Below are 20,047 nucleotides of genomic sequence, written 5' to 3' on the forward strand. Positions count from 1 at the left end.
TATTTAACAAACAGTTGAATTTTGGTTATATCCCAACTTCGGTGTCTGTATTTTTACTGAATTTGAATGCAAAGATTTCCGTGGAGAGGAATATTTAATGACTTTTAAACAAATATGTAATCTTGCCGAATTAACCCATCTTGTATATATAAACACCAGCTAAGTGTCTGATCATCTCATCCTACTGTAACCTTAACAAGTTACTATTAGAATGTGCAAGTCAGGACAAGGCAGTGGCACAGACATCAGCTACGGGTGTTTTTTGACCAGTGAGGGACTGCTCATACCAGCTAGAATTCACAGTGATGTTTACCCAACAGAATTGCAGTTGATGCTATTTTTTCTCCTTTCCCACTGCAGAACAAAACAGTAGCATGGAACAGAAACTGACACACCAGATACATTAGACTGCAGTTGTCTCTTAAAACCCACGCAGCCTTTATAGAACATTGCCATTTGTAAATATTTTTTTGAGGCAGAGGGTAGAAATTAAAGAGGGAAAAGATAGCTGGGAATGAAATAAAATTAAAATGACCAATGAAGATTGGATATTTCTACTGTTGTAATGTTTGTCCTGTAAGAGACCAGGGGTGGGGGAAGTGTCTCTAGTACTTGATCTTGAGGTGTTTTCTTTCAGAAAAGACTGTCAGAAATAGTGTGAGAACAGGCCCCTGATTGTATGGGGCGGGATTGTGCCATGGTAAATTCAGAATTTGCTTTTTATTCAACTCTGTTGTAAGCAGGCTTAACCTACAGAGAAGGTTTTGGAAAAAATCGTCTTTTTATTTTTTTAAACAGATAAATGTGTTTTGAATGACAGCCAGGAACACTTATTTTCATAGAGTTCCCCACCTCCCTGTTTTCAGTATCTGTTTTCATTAGGTATGAAGTGGGGGAAAAAGCAACCACTCTAGCACTGTGGGAAAAGTGAACGACAGCTATTTCACTTGTAAGATGGGCACCCTGGACTTTTTTCAGCTGATCTCAAACTAAATCCAAGCAAGCAGAAAGTTGATCTTTCATGAAGTAAGCCCAGAAAAGTATAAGTTTTGAACATGACCATAATTATGTTGTATACAGATACTATACTTCCTTTCTGAATAAATGCACTTAAAGTACAGGCACAGTATTCTGTGGGGACATGTAACAAAAAGGTACACACTGAGGAAATAAAGATTTTGTATGTGACAATCAAAAAACAGATACAACAGACTGTGAAGTATAATGTTTCTCTCAAAAATATTCAATGACCCTTACAGTGCATAATTTGTGAAACTGGCCTTTTCCCTGGCAAGATACGGTTGTGACAGACACACCGTCATCATCTGCTGTCAGTCTGGTAATGAATAAAGACCTCCCAAGTTCTCCTAGTATCTTCACAGCCACAATCTTCCCAGGATATAACATCATCCTCTTTACTTGTCATTCCCCATCTCTTGATGCTCTCTAATAATCAGGTGCAGCATGAGATTTTGCTTCTTCAGTATTTGATTTTCTAAGGAGACACCCTGCCTATAGGGATTTTACTTCACATTGTTACTTATTGTTCAATATCTATTAATTTATTTCTTATCTGTTAATAAGAACGGAATTCCTGGCCATTTGCACTCCCACTTATTTTAGTTTTTTTACTCTTCTCCCCCCCCCCCAAAAATTCAGAAATAAAATTCTGCTTTCAGAAGGGCAACCAAGAACAGAATTTGACCCCAGATGAATATGTGGCAATTACCTTGAGATGCAAGGTGGTTATCTGCTACCAATGTTATATAGCAACATTATAGATTTTACTAACTCCAGCACATAAGGATGCCAGCTTTGTTTGACCAAAAGACCAGGAAATTCTCATGATTTACCTGTCACCTGTTCTCCTTTGAATCTCTCTGCAGCTTTCTCTCCTCTACTGGTTCAGCTTCAGGTATTAGACCTTTATCTTCAAGTCCTTGCAAAATCCTTTTGTACATTGCCCTCCTCTTGTCTCTGTTCAGCCAGTGATGCCAGCCTCAAAGACCTGTTTAGTCATGCCTGTCCCAAGTGTACCCTCTCTGAATTCAAATCCCCTCTAAAAATAATTTTTGTGATGCTCACAAAAAACAAGACAGTCAGCTGTGGTGAGTACTTGGGGATAATCTATATATTTTACATAAAAATTATTTGTGTAATTACAATGTCCATATTCTGTACTGAGAGTCTCAGGAGGTGGCTTTATGGCCCCCTTTGTGCCTTCCTAATTTTAGGACTTGAAAGGATGTCTATGATGAGCCTCCACTCACCACACTGGTGCCTCCTGCTGGCTGTCTTGGGCATTAGCTCTGCAGGTCAGTATGACCTCCCCTGATGGTGCCTTGCCTGCTGTCACGTCTGCTCTCTGACCCATATCACTCCAGGGACTGCAGCATTTTCTTCATGGCACAGCCCTGTGGCCGTGTCACCATCTGTGCTCCCGCCTTTTGGGGGTTTAGTGCGGCTGTCCAACTGTCCAGCCACTTCCCCAGTGGTGAGTGGGGGTGACATGGACCCACCCACTATTCCAGGTCCCAACCCTGGGACCCTGTAGATGGCAGCCACATACTGCATCCCCTCCAAGTTCTCAGTATATTTCTCTTGGCCACTATCCTGTGGGCCTAGCACCTTCTTCACCCTTACCTCAGGGCCTTAGCATGTCAGTCCTAGCAGCCAGCCAGGAGCTCCCTATCACTCCCCTGGTCCTTGCCAGCCACTGCTCTGTCCATGGTGCTAGCTTCCATCCATCTGCTAGGAACCCAGTGACTGGCCCTGCCTTGCCCTGAGCCTGCCAGGCCCAGATTGGTTGCTCCCTGCAACTCCTCCCTGATTGGCTGTGACTTACTCAGCTTCCCGGGGCCACTTGGAAGACTCACCTCCCTTGCTCACTGCTGAGGTTAACCCTTTCTATTCTTGTGTGGGGCAGACACTCTATCACAGTGCTCATGAGCTACAGCCAACTGTAGTCACAATGCAGGAGACTCCAGCCATTCCTTTTCCCACCATTGTATGCTGCATGCTACTGTGTAGGACTTCCTGTGTTGACTCTGCATTGCTCCTGCACATGATGCATTCTGCAAGGAGATGCTGTAACCCTTTTACACCAGCAGAGAAGCATAGACGGGCAACAGAAAGGGACAGAATCTGGCTCTGTATTATTGGACATGGTCATTTACCACTCTGGATCAGAAGGGTTTAAAGGTGGCCTAAAAAATTACTTTATGCTACCCCATTCCTTCCTATGCTGCATCAGGCACAGAAGTTCTGGTCCCAAGGATTAGCACTGGGCCCATAATTTATTACCTTGCCAGTAACTATGATGGCCTGAAACTTTCAATGCAGAGGAGCACATTCAGATTACATTAATTCAGTTTTGTTACTAAAAATCTAGAATGTTTTTCTTAGCCCACATCCTCCTCCCTTCCGGCCTCCGTATCATGTTGTGGGCTCTCTAGTAACAACATACGTGAGAAGGCCAAAACCTGTAGTCCTCACGCAAGCAAAGCTCCCATTGAAGTGAATGGGTGCTGTGGATGCTAAGCATCTGAAAAATTAGGCCACTTTTACATAGATAAATATGGATTTAGGCACCTAGATTTAGGCATTCTTTGCCTGATTTTCAAAGGTAATGAGCATTCACGGCTTCTAACTACTTCAGTGGAAAGTATAGATTCTCAGCATATTTTAATTATCAGTCCCTCAAGTTTGAAGTTTTTGGCCTTTTGCAGAAGTGCTCGCTTTGCACAAATATGTGAGTTATGCGAATACCAAAAAAGGGAGTGATTTTTAAAGTTTTCATCTCAACTTAAGTCTGTCTGATTAAGATCCTGAGTTCTGTCCACACCAGTTTGCTATAACATTTAATTCTGGAATTTAAGGAACCATTTCAAAATTTATAATAATCTTCTACTTCTATAGTGGAGGAGGAATGATGAATAAGGTGGATAAGCAAACATTCATAAATCCAGAACACAATTTAAGACAGTCTGGTATGCTGTGTTGCTCTCAGCTAAGCTACATATGGGACTTCCCATGTGATCATTCACATCTACTATGATTGCCAATCCAACAGCTGCTTTTACCATATTGGACGGTGAATATTTCAGATCAACAACTGAAATCCAGATGTGTTTGTGTCATGAACTCTATGCACTCTACTTGAAGTGATTGGTGTTTAAAAAAGGAATTAAAAATGCACTCAAGCATGCAATAGTGACCTGAAATGTACTCTATGCATTATAGAGCTTTTGTGGTAGACTCCAGGCACCTAGGTACAAGTTTCCCCCTGTTCATATCACCTTTGACTGGAGGTACAAGACAAAATGACTGCAGGAAGAAATGACTGTCATGCAAGCTCTCTCACCTAAAAACTGCAATCTCCTCCTTTATATTAGGAACTTTTTGTAAAGAAGGTCTTCTTTCTGAGGATTGCAAAAGCATTTTATATACGCTTATGAATTATACCCCATCCATAAATAAGTTGTCGCAAAAAACTATCTCCATCCTCCAGATAATTTTGAAAGGAAGATAGTGTTCAGATGTGGCATATTCACAACCTGTAGTGTTTTGGAAGTAACAAAGAACTACATTACGGCTCTGGTTAAGTCCCTTTTGCACCACTCCTGAGGATTCCTCTCTATGACTCCACTGGGAATAGGGGATTATCTGGGCAGGGAGCAGAACTGTCAGGGGGCAGAAAGGGGAAATGCCAGACTGTGATGCACTGCAGTAATCTTGAGTCTATGAAAGAGTCCTAGAGAATTCCCATCAGTATTGACAGAAACAACGAGGAGGAGTCCTTGTGACACCTTAGAGAGACGAACAAATTTATTTGGGCATAAGCTTTCGTGGGCTAGAACTCACTTCATCAGATGCATTAAGTGAAATATACAGGAGTAGGTATAAATACATGAAAGGATGGGGTTGCTTTACCAAGTGTTAGGTCAGTCTAATGAGATAAATCAATTAACAGCAGGATACCAAAGGAGGAAAAATAACTTTTGAAGTGGTAAGAGAGTGGCCCATTACAGACAGTTGACAAAAAGGTGTGAGAGATAGCAGGGAGAAATTAGTATTGGGGAAATTAAGTTTAGGTTTTGTAATGACCCAACCACTCCCAGTCTTTATTCAGGCCTAATCTGATGGTATCCAGTTTGCAAATTAATTCTAGTTCTGCAGCTTCACGTTGGAGTCTGTTTTTCAAGTTTTTTTGTTGAAGAATTGCCACTTTTAGGTCTGTTATTGAGTGACCAGAGAGAATGAAGTGTTCTCCTACTGGTTTTTGAATATTATGATTCCTGATGTCAGATTTGTGTCCATTTATTCTTTTGCGTAGAAACTGTCTGGTCTGGCCAATGTACATGGCAGAGGGGCATTGCTGGCACATGTCACATTGGTAGATGTGCAGGTGAATGAGCCCTGGATGGTGTGGCTGATGTGGTACACATCTATGATGGTGTCCCTTGAATAGATATGTGGACAGCGTTGGCACTGGGGTTTGTAGCAGGGTTTGGTTCCTGGGTTGGTGTTTTTGTTGTGTGGTATGTAGTTGCTGGTGAGTATTTGCTTCAGGTTGGGGGGCTGTCTGTAAGCAAGGACTGGCCTGGCTCACAGGGTCTGTGAGAGTGAGGGATCGTCCTTCAGAATAGGTTGTAGATCCTTGATGATGCACTGGAGAGGTTTTAGTTGGGGGCTGTAGGTGATGGCTAGTGGCGTTCTGTTACTTTCTTTGTTGGGCCTCTCGTAGTAGGTGACTTATTGGTACCCTTCTGGCTCTGTCAATCTGTTTCTTCACCTCACCAGGTGTATTGAAGTTTTAAGAATGCTTGATAGAGATTCTGTAGGTGTTTGTCTCTATCTGAGGGATTGGAGCAAATGCGGTTGCATCTTAGAGCTTGGCTGCTAGCAATGGGGGTATTCAGACCACATCGTGTGATGTGGTCTGGATGAAAGCTGGAGGCATGTAGGTAAGTATCGCGGTCAGTAGGTTTCCAGTATAAGGTGGTGTTTATATGGCCATCGCTTATTAGCACTGTAGTGTCTAGGAAGTGGACCTTTTGTGTGGACTGGTCCAGGCTGAGGTTGATGGTAGGGTGGAAATCGTTGAAATCTTGGTGGAATTCCTTAAGGGCCTCCTTCCCATGGGTCCAGATGATGATGTCATCAATGTAGCGCAAGTAGAGAAGGGGCGTAAGGAGATGAGAGCTGAGGAAGCGTTCTAAGTCAGTCATAAAAATGTTGGCATACTGAGGGGCCATGTGGGTATCCATAGCAGTCCTGCTGACTTAAAATTGTCCCCAAATCTGAAATAGTTGTGGGTGAGGACAAAGTCATAAAGTTCAGCCACCAGGTTTGGAGTGATGATATCAGGGATGCTATTCCTGATGGCTTGTAGTCCATCTTTGTGTGGAATGTTGGTGTAGTTATTTTTCTTCCCTTGGTATCCTGCTGTTAATTGATTTATCTCATTAGACTGACCTCACACTTGGTAAAGCAACCCCCATCCTTTCATGTATATATACCTGCTCCTGTATTTTTCACTTCATGCAGCTGATGAAGTGGGTTCTAGCCCACAAAAGCTTATGCCCAAATAAATTTGTTAGTCCCTAAGGTGCCACAAGGACTCCTCGTTGTTTTTGCTGATACAGACTAACATGGCTACCACTATGAAACCTGTCATCAGTCTTGAGACAGGAATGAACTTGATGGGGATGCTGAGATACTGCCTAAATACCAGGCACAGGAGCTTTTTGCTTATATCTAATACCCCCATAATGCCTTGCACCAATTGCTGTATTTGTGGAGATATTTATAGCTAAATGTAAGAATACTATTTTAAGGCTATGCTTATATCTATATGCCTGTAATATACATTCATACAGTGTATGGGTACATCCATAATACTCTCCTCACAGAGAGCAAGCGAGGATGATATATATATACATATACTTCTATATTTTCATTCTCTCTCTCTCAAAAAAAGAGCTAACTTTGCTAAATGTATTGTTATTCTACTTGGCAATCCAGGGAATATGCATGATGAACGGAATCAAAAAATGCTATTAAATGGCTGCACATTGAGAAGAGTTAGACACAGAAAAGCTACTATTTGTTGGTCAAGCAGATGAAAAGTTTGCTGGAAATGATCTGTGGATTTCTACAATGTTTAAAATATGGGTAGATAAGAGAAAATGATTGGATTCTAACTGTAAAAGAAAAAGAGGACTAAAGTGTAAAGAAATTTGACAAAACGGAATGGAAAAAAACTAATTTTTAAAAGGTCTGACTCAGAGGGTCCCACACAATAAGCTGTAAGGAATCTACTTTATCTACCTCAAATATGTGAAGAGTTGAGTTAGCCCTGTGAAAATTCAAATGCTTGTTTCCAGAGAGTATAAATATGTCAACTCTGGTGCTCTGACCACTAGACCATTTCCCCAGACAAAACCATTGCATCAAATCCTGCTGTCGGTACTCCTACATTCAAGCAAAACTCCCAGTGACATTAATAAGAGTTTTGCCTTGATAAATAGTGACTAAGAGATTCAGGAAATGGCCCTGAAATTTCAAAGTCAGATCTTGCCATCATTTCAGACTGGAAATAAAATGTAAGTTTTTAAATGGTGAGTGTAATTAACCATTGGAACAATTTACCAAGGGTCATGGTCGATTCCCTATCACTGTTGATTTTTAAATCAAGATTGGATTTTTTTTCTAAAGAATATGCTCTAGGAATTATTTTGGGGAAGTTCTATGGCCTGTGTTATACAGGAGGTCAGATTAGATGATTGCAATGGTCCCTTCTGGCCTGGGAATATTTGAATGTATTTCCTGTTCTACTTTTATGGGAAAATATGGGAATACAAATTTCAAATGTGGTGTGAGGTTTGCCTTTTTTCCAAGGTGTCGGGGTATCTTTTGGAGATTCAAACCACTGTGTTGTGATGTCGTACACAGTAACAGTCACAGTAAATGCTATACTATGCTCCAGGTCTGTGAGTGTTTCACATTCTGTATTTCCCACGCTGCCTAGATTTACTTGTCACTGGTTTCCTGCTTGATAACTGCAGGGATGAGAATATATTAGGAGTGGCAGTCTAATCAGTGACCACTCTGGGCATTCATTCTGTCACAGCTGAAATTTCATGAATGAGCTGCAGTGGGTCAGCAACTTGCTAACATATCAACTGAAGTAGTAGGTTACAGTGCATTGGCGCTCTACTCACCATATGTCCAAGATGTTCCTGAAATGGCAGGATGCTGGCAAAGAGTAGCTAGAAATACAAGAAAGGCAAGGCAGATGCCCTGCTTTTGCTCACTGAAAACTTATTGAAAGTTTTGTTGTCTTTTGAGACTGCGGTATCATATGGCCTGTCACAAGGATGAAGCCTGCAATAATGCCTCTTTCAGCAAAGCAATAACTGTGAACACAAGTTTTCATATTTCCGTTCAAAGCATCCAAATCAGAGACATGCACAAAGTTAAAAGTGAGTGTTTTAAGCTCCATCTACAGTTACTCTGGCAGATTTTACAACCCACAAATAAATACAGGAGAAGCATACATCAATCACATGGATTAATAAAGACTACCAGAATTGTGGCCAGGAAACCAAGACACCAATTTAGCAAAGCACTTAAGCTTGTGCTTAAAATGTGTTCTAGTCTCAATAATACCTGAAGCATGCTCTTAAGTGTCTGATTCAGCAAAACACAGCAAAATGGAATATCAATTAGAGAAGTTTTAACAATTTAAAGCATAATTATTTTGGATACTTGAACTTAAAGTAGCTTAAGGCCAAAATGTTGGTTTGATGATTTTAAAACCAGAAAAATGTACATGAACCAAGAAGATTTATTTTACTTCTTTAAAACTGTTATCTTTCAGAGAAGATTTGGTAATTCCAACACTGGGCATCAAGAGGGAGGACGAGGATGGAAGGTGAGAATGGGGAAGAGTTGCCTGCATTTTTAAAACTTGCAACCATAGAGAGCACTTGAATAGATTGATTTTCACATTACTTACCAGCTTAGCCAATCTAGTGTTGTTTCTATGAATCTGTAAGGTTCACATGTTTGCACATTGTTGTTTATGCATTAAATTGGAAATTTGAATTGATACAAATTATTTTCCCAAAGCCAATGTTTTGCCTAGGTGGACTGATGTTCACACATTTTTTTGTTAACCAAATAAATTATTATCAGATCCATATTATTAAAAAAAAATCTTATCTACAACTTCATGAGGTAACACATACAAATCTTGCTGAGCTGCACCAGCAGAGTCATATTGACTTTCTGTCACTGTAAATTACATGGACCTACAGTCAAATGAAATATTAGCACACTGGACAGATATTTTCACTGGATCAAAGACAGACAGTAACAAGAAACAGTATTGGGTCTCAAAGAGGGCTAAAAACAAACAAAGAACCCCCTACAAATTCACTTTCTATACAGCAAAAATTGCAGTAAATTCATGATATTTTGTTTGCTCAGAAGTATCTCAACCCTGATTTACTAATGTCTGATACTATGCCAAGTTCACAAAGGAGAGATGCTATGTGCCTATGCTATGCCCGGAATAGTTTAAATGTAATCACTGAGTAGATTTGACATCATAATAAAAAAAATAAGTTAAAGGTGGCAGTAATAACTGTGGAAGTGTAATGAACCATGCTGTCTAGGTTAAAGAAAATTCTGTCCAAAGTGAGGGAAGGAAGGACCAGATTTATTAAGGTATTTAGGTGCCTAAATATATAGATAGGCACTCAGTGGGATTTTCACAGGTCCTAGGTGCTTAACTCCCACTCATTTCAATGGGAGTTAAGCACCTATCTGCATCTTTAGATACCTAATACCTTTGAAATGTGGCCCTTATTGTAACATCATAGGAAACAGAACAGTCCTGCTCAAGACAACACAATTTATTGTATGGTCATTTAGTTCTTGAGCCAAAGAAAGCCAAGCATAACTATACAGGCAGATTACAAGAGAAGCCAGGCCAAGCACTGTGAGCTATTACTACTGGGTAGTAATAGGCAGTACGAAAGAGAGGTGTGATAAGCAATGAAATCCAGAACTGATTCTGATATTATTCAAATAGAGGTTATGCTGGTACAGATTAGGTAGTAACACATCCAGGAGTACGCCCAGGTGGAGGGTTAGGCCTCAACCCCAGAACACAGCACAAGATAGGGTGACCAGATAGCAAGTATGAAAAATCGGGACAGGGCGTGGGGGGTAGTTAGGACCTATATAAGAAAAATCCCCAAATATCAGGACTGTCCCTATAAAATCAGGACATCTGGTCACCCTAGCACAAGGTAAGTGAGAGTGGGTGTCTAGGTACTATGTGGGAGACATGGAGCCTAAGACAGGGAAGCCGAATGGTTGGAACTCCCCACATACCTCTTAGGGCAAAGGACAAGGTACTTCTGGGTTTCAGCATGGCAAAAAGTAGGAATCCTGAAGTTTCAAACCCTTATCTGAAACTTCAGGATCTGGGGAAGGGGTTTAGTTCAGTTTCAGTAAATGGGGAAAAGTGTCAGGAGTTCTGGTGGTGCAGTATTTCATCCAAACTGAAGCATTAGATATGGTCAAACCAATGCACACTGAAGTCAATGGAACAACTCCCATTGATTCCAGAGGAAGCTGGAGAGGGTCTAAGGAAAGCAAACAGCTTTGAGTCCGAGTCACACACAAGTTCTACAACTCAGTGGCTGATCAGATCTCCCACTTGGATAGCAGAAACAGTACGGGAGGCAACCCACAGCCTGATTTACGTACCTCCTCCCCTCGCAGTTTGGGGTCCAGCAAATCAAAAAGGTTTGATAACTTGCTTTTTAGAGGAGAGGAATATATGCAAATTCCTGTCTCTTCTCAAGGATTTAGTTTCACACTGTACAACCTTTCAATGGCAGAGAATTCCCCATACAATACATCACCAATCCACATATCCCATCTAAGTCACTTCATTTAATGTGAAAAAACAAGCAGCGACAGAATAGAGCCCTGAGATGAAGGCTCCCAGCACAATGCAGCCACAAGAATTTCACAAGTGGGATTTGCTTAACTGGTCACTAAGTGTTAGCATTGCTCTAAAGACATATGGCTGAAAGTGTTTCTCTGACCATAAAGAAACAGAACTGTGAGTGCAGAGAAAATGCCTGACAAGCAAACTCTCTCTTTTGTTTAATAGTGCTCTTCATACTTTTGAGCCTAGAGAAAGCTTAATTAAAATTAATGGACAAATCTTCCAGAAAAAAATTAAGTACTTAAATGTTCTGGTTTTGGCCTGAGTATGCAAAAAAATCTCCTTTCCCTCACTGGTCTTGCCCCAAGATAACAACCTTCAAACAGAATTATATACATATTGATAGCTTTCAGGCTTGCTTTGTGTCCCAAATGTGATGGGTGATTGGCAGAGTACGTGGGCCATATTCACCATTAGCGTGAGCAGAAGCAGCTTCAATGAAGTCAGTGGAGATACCTCAGTGAGGAGTCTATTATAAGAACAACATATATAGAGTTGTGACCATTTACACCAAAGATGACCATAAACAGTTGCAAACCACATTACAGAACACAGTGTGCAAATCACTGCCTGGATTTCAAAAAATGGTCATGAAATTATCATACAGTAATACTCATTAAATGTCAGTATCTTCAGTACTTATATGTCCCCCGACCCTTTACCATAATATTTAAGCACCTCTCAAACTTTAATGCATTATCCTTGCAACGCCTGAGCTAAGGAAGTACTGTTAATCCCCACTTTACAGACAGGGACTGAGCCACAGAGACATTAAGGCCCTGATCCTGCACTACAAGTCATTGGGAAGGGCCTAAAGGGTTTGCTGAAAGTCATAGAGGAAGCCTATAGCAGAGCAAGGAACTGAACCTGGATCTCCATTTAGTCACTGGAACAACTTACCAAGGGTTGTGGTGCATTCTCATCGCTGATAATTTTTAAATCAAGACTGGACGTTTTTCTTAAAGATCCGCTCTAGGAATCAATTCCTGGAAGATCTCTGGCCCGTGTCATACAGGAGGGCAGGCCAGAGAAGCAAAAGGGTCCCTTCTGGCCTTGGACTCTATGAATCCCACATTCCAGGCTAGAATCCTAATCACCAGATCATCCTTGTCCTAGTACAGGTCTCATAAGCAGTGTCTTCTAGCAGCTATGCTTTAAAGAGCATCTATAAATAGTGAAGCCGAGGTGTTGGAAGAGCAGTTCCAATTAAACATGTGCTAGTACTACTCATTTCTAAAACAAGATTTGGAGGAACACAGACCTATCTTACAGAGCTAGGAGGACTAATTCTAGATGGACAGCCATTAGAAAACACCCAGACAACTCCAAGCATAAACTCTGTTGGAATTAAAAGGGTAAAATTGCACAGAATCACATCCTGTGTGGCAACGTGCATAGAGTCCTAACTTCACACAGCATGGGGTCAGACATTCTAGAGACACAGTTCCTTTTTGGGTGTTGAGAAGTGTAAAAACAATGCCTGAGATGTTCTACTCTTGATAGGCATGAATGCTGCCACTGGAGATAAACTATCCCACTATGATAACTGCAGTAGACATACAGAACAGACTGCAATAGAGACCACTGATATGACATGAGAGTGCCCTGGATGCAAGGGTGGCTGAAATCTATTTGAATTAAGTGGGAAATATGACCTCTTATTAGTGGACTGCCACTAAAATTATTATGAAATTGACCTGTCGCACAACACTTTGTGTATGTTACAATATTAAGTAAAATATTGCAAATTGCAATTTGCTCAGCATGGCACTCTAGAAAAGTTTTAAAAATGGCACACAATTCATAAGTGACTCATTTTGGTAATATTCAGAAACGTCAGTTCAAACACAGCCAAGTGTGTTAGCAGAAAAGGCAGTAAAATATCAAAAAACAGATAGAAAATCCTTAGTGCATTCCAGGGACCCTGATTAGCATTGTTAGCACATCAGAATAAACCCCACAAATCAGTTCTCAGACTTACAAGCAAAGGACAGAAATCTTAGACCCAACATATGACAAATGTCCTGAAGCAGAGATCATTAACTATCAAGAAAATACTATGGAAAAATTTTAGGTTATGTTTGAAAAAATATTTGAGTGAAAGTTTCAAAACCTCAATGCACTGTCAGAAACCTGGAGGAAATTCACTAAATCACAGTAAAGTGACTCAGCAATTGCAGTTTTCAGATGTTATTGTGGATACTTTGCATAGCCCTTGAGCTGATGCCAGTGGTGAATTAGGGACCTAGTCTGCAGAGTGAAGGGGATACTACCGGACCTATGAACAGTAATAATCAGGTAGGCATCAGAACATGCCTAATTTTAACATTAATGGCCCCAATTCTGGATCCAACTAAGCTGTACTCAGTATCGGACCTGAGGGGGAGGGCAATAGAGTTAGCCCTTTGTAGCTTCCCATTTGTGGCCCCTGTGTGACTTAAAGCAGCCTTAGGACTGGTCTGATTTACTCCTGAAAGCCCATCATCCCAAGGGACCATTCCAGCAGCTGTGATAAGGAATATAGAGGTGTTCCTGCCACACCCACTATGCTGGGGGCTGGAAGGAAATGGTGGGTAGAAGCTGCTGGGTCATGGGGGATTCCCCCAGCTGGAAGGATGGCTTTTGTCCCCTTTGCAGGTGGGGCAAAGGAGGAAAAGTGGAATGGATTACTGGGCCCAGTGTGTTTCATGTGGAATACCACCTAGCAGCTGACTAGCAACTGTCAATTTCTTCCAAGAGAAAATTGACAAAAAAAGTGACATGACCTTCTTTGTATCCTCTGCTTGCGTTCCTTCCCCAGCTCTGTCCCCCTCCATCTCTTCTGTCACAAATACAGAAGTTTCTCATATGCTCTCATCTTCTAACCCACTGATCCCATCTCCTGGTCTCCCTCATCCCCTCCCCGCCAAATCCCGTGATAGGCTAGGCCTTTCTCTGGGATCATGCTTGGCCAGTTTCAGAGTCTCTTCCCCTTCTGAAGTCCTTTCTCCACTTGGGAAACTTACTCCAGCCTTTCTAGGTTCTCAGAGTTGGAGTCTTCAGTCTGAGTTTCCTATAAAGGTCTGGTTTGTTTGTGGCAATCCAGTGTGGCCAGACCCTGGTTCAGGGTTTATCTTCAGCTTCTGTCATGTGGTGATCAGCTTGTGGTGAGTCTGTTAAGTCCTCGTGTGTGATGGATGCTTGTCAACTATTTCTCTCTCAGCTGCTCTGTAGCAAGAGTCTGCTACTTGTAGGACATGGCGGCTTTCCTCCTTGTTGCTGCCCCTGCTTGTGACAAGCCTATTTGGTATTGTGCCTATTTAGTATTGGTTGAACCTAGAGGGAGGTTGTTAGTCTTCTCCTGATTGGGAGAGGGCCTTATATGTGGGTTTGAGTCTTTTGTGGTATTCAACCAACATAAGAGGGCACAATTGGTGATCAGTGAGAATAGGCTGACCAGCGGGTAGTACCTGAGAGAATCTATTGCCCACTTAAAATCCCAGGCCTCTTCCCTCAATAAGAATTAGGCTCTCTCCCTGGGGAATATTTTCTATTTCAGTACAGGCCTGGATGCTTCTCACCTGCAAATCCTGTGAAAGCACGGCACCAAGGCTGACATCTGAGGCATCCAGCTATAAAATAAAATTCCTGGGAAAAGATGGGATTAAAATGGACAGGGGTGTCTGACAAAGGAGTGCCTTCAAGGTGCATAAAGCCATTTCACACTTTGTATCCCAGTGGATCTTCCTAGGATTACTGCCTTTTACACGGTCCATTTGGGAGCAGTGATCAATGCAAAGCTAGGGATAAGCTTCAGATCAGTATCCAGCCAGGTCCAGGAACTGCCTCACTTGTCTTTGTCTGTGGGGATAAGGCACGTGGTTAGAGTCTGCACTTTACTGATTATTGTCTTCAAGAGTCTGCCTCCTGCTGGTATCCTGGATGGGTCATCTATGTGGTTGCTAATTTACATTTTTGTGGGGTTAGCTGTGAGACCGGCTTCTTGTAGGAATCCTCATATTGCCCTCATAGGTTGTAGGTGATCTTCCCATGTGGAGCTACAGATAATGATATCAAGGTAGGCACAGCCATATTGATAATGTGAACTGAGAACTTTATTCATGATCCCATTGAAAGGTTGCCATGGCCCATACGGTGTAGTCTTGAACTGAAAATATCCAAGAGGGGTAAAAAAACAAAACAAAACAAAAAACAGTCTTGTGTTACGAGGAGGGGGATAAGGAAATCTGCCAATATCCTTTTGTAAGATAAATGGTACTAAGGTATCTCATATACACAATCAGTGGCAAAACCAGGAATAATAAAAAAATATCCTGACTCCCATTCCTTTGCTTGAACCTCTAGATATTGCTACCTTCCTGTGAGCATAGTAACTTAACCGTTTAATTAATAAAACATATTAATCATTATTTCAATATAAGATGTTGAGGGTTAAATCAAAACCTGAATAGCAGTAGAGATTTTAACCAGTTTTATTCTTGTAAGCCAACAGATATTGCAGTCAATGTCTGTAGCTTAATAAAGCAGGTATGACTGGAGATAACATTTTGATAGTTTCTATTTTTCTACAGTTTCCATGATATTCTTGCCAAGCTGCCATGACTTAAATGGTTGCAAAAGACAGTGCTCATCAAAAATTAAAACACAAAACCACCTTTACTCCTGAACCAGCGCCATGCCAGCATCGCTTGACAGTTTTTGTTATATTGCTTCAAATTCACTTTTCCCTCTGAGTTGTATAAGAATTTATCCACTTCTCCCTTTATGATTTCCACTGTCACCAAGAATGTCTCTCTTCTTAATTCAAATTCTTTCTTTCTGTCCACCTTAATTGTAGGTGTCTCTAGCAGATAACATAGCAAGAATGTCCTGTTTTACAGTGACATTTCCATTTAGTAGTTTAGGTGTCCTTGCATGGCAAGTATATGTTAATTGCAGGATACGTCCCATACAGAGCCCTCAGACTGTCAGTGTATGCTATGCCCCAACACTCTTTTAAAGGCACTATGATGGCTTGTTTTCAAGGAATGTTCCCCTGGGCTTACTTAGTGCAAGGAAAGCAAAGGAATTTTCTGCTTTAAGTCCTAGTGATTCCAGCTATTGTAGGAGAATGTAGAATCATAAATTAATGTAGTGGGAGGCAAATAAATCAAGAAAGGATCTGTTTTTGTCTTAAAATGCAATCTGAGGATATTCTTACATTTACAGAAATTCCGTTTGTGATCTTAGTTTAAAGGTAAACTGAAACATTAAGATCCAAGCTCTAATGTACAGTGGACACCCTTCTGAGATTATCGCTTCCCCCGTGTGAACTTGGATGCACAAGAAGTGCAAGTTTGGGCCTTTAGCCTACTACTTCTAGCACTCCTAACATCTGCCAGTTTTACTGTTTAGAAAACATTGTGGCCTCTACTTCCTTTACTACACTCTTTCAGGTTCTATGGCAAAAGGTACGTTGAAGATTTGGATGCCAAGGTGATCATTACTTTTTACCACTCTCTGAAAACCAGGCAACTACTGCAAGAGTGAGCAACAAACGCTACCATTTGATCTGCAGCACTTTACTCCCTCAGCACAAGACATGTATTGAGCTTCTTCCCCACAAGATAATGTAGTGTCCATAGAGGAGCTCAACCATTAGTGGAAAAAGGGATTTTCTTCAATAGCTACAATCATAAAAACATTTGTTGATAAAGATTGATTGAATTGGCCTCATTAGCACTACAAAAAGTAATTTTCCCTCTGTTGATATTCACCCTTTCTTCTCAACTGTTGGAAATGGGCCACAACCACCCTAATTGAATTGGCCTCATTAGCACTGACCCCCCCACTTGGTAAGGCAACTCCCATCTTTTCATGTGCTGTGTATTTATACCTGCCTACCGTATTTTTCACTCCATGCATCTGATGAAGCGGGTTATAGCCCACGAAAGCTTATGCCCAAATAAATTTGTGAGTCTCTAAGGTGCCACAAGGACTCCTTGTTTCATTTGTTAATAAAGAGATGAGGACCCACATGCCTAAAGAAATTATGTCTTTAACCTAACATATTAGGGACTTTTTCTGAAGACAATTCACTGGTGTGAAAATATGTCAGCATCATTGAACCTAAAAGCCTCTCTGCTGGATAACTGTTGATCACTGTGCTGATCTTTAATTCTGTATTTATCAACTTTTTAAAGACTTTGACAAATGGATAAAGCATATGGATTATACTGGACTGTCACTCACTTTGGGCTGACTGCCCATTAACTGCAATGTGACCAAGATTTGCAACACAATTTAAACAAGAGAGACCCAAATGAATCTCTCATTAAAATTAGACATCCTTTGTATTCTCCAGATCCTGTGCCTCACAGATAGTATATTTACATGGAGGAGTAGGTGGGATCGTTTGTGTCTGTCCATTCAGATTAAATATGGTGGTGGATATGTAGTCACAGACACTGCTTTACATTTAAATGTCAAACTGTTCAACATGAGAGCAAAGAAACAGAGTGAGTGCAATAAGAAGTTGTTCCATTCTTGTCATATTTTCTTCCCATGTACCAGAATTAGGTTTATTAGAAATCTCAGGTTTTTTAAAAAGACACCTAGGACCCTTTCAAAATATCTGGTCTCGAAATTATCAAAATCCTTCCCATATTCATATAATTCATAACATATTTAAACAACCCAGGGTAGAACATCGTTTAGAGTAGTAACTGTTTGATCCATGCAGAAGGTCAACATCAACAGCTGGAAGAGGACATGGCTCCACGTAAGTGTCTATAGCCAAAACAGACTAGAACTCTCAGAGTAATTTTCTTATTTGGGTATGTTTTTCCTTCTCTTTTCCTTGCCCTGTTCAGACAGATTCAATCCTAAAAAACATACACACTTTAATGGAAGAATACTGACTTTGCCTAACTTGGAGTTTAATCCATCTCTCATTGAAATCAATGAGAACCTTCCACTGACTCCAGTGGGAGCTGGATCTGGCCTGAAATGAGAGAGCTACGTAATGTCACTTGCTTTGGAATTCTGAAAAATCTGAGACACATAAGGTGTAAGTGAAAGCAGAACAGATCCTGGAGTTCCACTTTCAGTCACATGGGTGAAATTCAGAAGGTCACCACAATGGCTATTGCATCACTAAGTGCAGTTAAGAGTCCTGTGTATCTGTGACCAATTTATTATCTACAGTGTCAAGATTCTCTGGTTAGATAATGTTCAATAAGAACATCTGTTAACAATCCTATTTTATTTCCATGCATATTCTTTAATCTAATAGAGATTGTTTTTCAATCTATGAAGTTAGATAGAGTTATCTGTACGGCACTTCTAAAACTTAATGAACACATGAGAAGGTATGCAAAAATGTTTTTGAAGCTAAAACAGAAGAGCGAACAGAATAAAATGAAAGTTACTCCCAGATAATTATAAACAAGTGTCTTGTACCAGTAAAATGGAAAAACATCATCTGCTCTAGTCACTTAATATCAGTAGGTGCTCATGTCCAGTCTGATTACTATCATCTTGTAACTGGCTTTTCCTGTCTCCACCATCTACCCCCAGTATTGCAGTATACAGTAAGACGGTATTTTGTGAGTCAAGTGTAATGCTGGTGTAAACTGGCAAAGCTCCCTTGATTTTAATGGAGTGCTGCTGATTTACACCAGGGAACTTGGTACATTAATGAATATCAGTCACTACAAAATGACTTTATTGTTCAGTAAAGGAGGTAGAAGAAGTGACAAAGCTCTATTTAAGTGCTTATATTCTACAAAACTAATTTGATAATCCTTGTACAATATGAATATTCTATCACAAGTGCTGCAGTGATCCAATTTGATTACAGGCTGTTTAATTAGTAGCTAACCCTAAAACACCACATTTTAATGAAAACATTAATAACCAAGCCATACCTCTACACCCCTAACTCTTGCAGATAAAAAAACATAAATATACATACATTGTTTATATGCCTGCAGGCCAACTGAATATAACTTAGTGCTAGTCGAAATAAGACAGTTGAACACTGCTGAAATTCTACTGAAGTATCTAGCAAAAGGCCTGGGGAAAAGAACACAATAAGTGTTCAAAAACATCTCACAATGTAATAATCAATGTGTAATATGAGCTGGGGGTTAGTTAAATAAAATGTGAAAGCTGTATTAATGAACCCTTTTGCTGTCCAACACAGCATTTCATTTTCTTTCATAGGCTGCATAATGCAGAGCCTGGGAATAAATTATAGATGAAATCCCCATCATATGTTTATAAATACACTAACATTAGCATTTTACTTCCTCATAAATCTGCACCAAACATTCAAGCACAAGATAGAAAGCCCTGTAAAACAATGATATATTCTCTGCTCGCAAGCCTTGACTAGTGGCCCATTCATTTCTACCGCTGTTCTTCAAACATTACTTCCTTCGCTCATGCCCCCTCATTTAAAATCCATTTTAATTTAAAGATGCTCGATGCACTCCTAGTGGTACATTTACTCATCCTAGTTATACATCATGGAGCAGGGAAAAGAAAATTGTTTAATCTAGAGATATGGTTCAATGTGGTCACCACTGAACAGTGGAGTAATTACCAGATCAGCTCCGCTAAAAATGCACTCAGGGTGTTCTGTGACCTATCATCTTCTAATCTGCATAGTGAAGTATAGCTTCATAACTATAAATTGCTGACTTAATTAAAACCAGGACCTTTCTGTCATTTAATTACAGGGAGAAAGGTTATTGCTTAAATGCAATTTTCCAAATGTGATTTCTTAACAGTTATTAACTGCTTCACCATCATTTATTGTTTCAGATTTTTCAATTTGAAAATAGTCCCTGTGACAGAAGTAATGACTTCATGAAAAACTCAATCTAGATGGAGCTGAGCGGACCCATTTGTTTCTCGTAAGTGGAGCAGACAGAAAACTTGAAAATGTCACAGGAGGATCCTGTGATTGCTCTCACTTTACAGGAGTAATTAAAAACCAAGAGGTTGTATTAAAGGTGAAGAGAAGAGGTT

The 20,047-nt window shown here is 40.4% G+C and overlaps 1 long non-coding RNA gene across 3 annotated transcripts in view; it reads left to right on the forward strand.

Moving 5' to 3' along the window:
* Nucleotides 1-20,047, forward strand: part of LOC120405112 — a 30,748-nt gene extending 10,701 nt beyond the window's left edge. For all 3 annotated transcript variants that reach the window (XR_005598376.1, XR_005598374.1, XR_005598375.1), the window contains exons 3-4: nt 8,885-8,938; nt 19,841-20,047. This is a non-coding gene — a long non-coding RNA (uncharacterized LOC120405112). The remainder of the gene's footprint in view (nt 1-8,884; nt 8,939-19,840) is intronic.

This window comes from Mauremys reevesii, linkage group 4 (assembly GCF_016161935.1).
Source record: "Mauremys reevesii isolate NIE-2019 linkage group 4, ASM1616193v1, whole genome shotgun sequence".
In the NCBI taxonomy this organism is placed as follows: domain Eukaryota; kingdom Metazoa; phylum Chordata; order Testudines; family Geoemydidae; genus Mauremys; species Mauremys reevesii.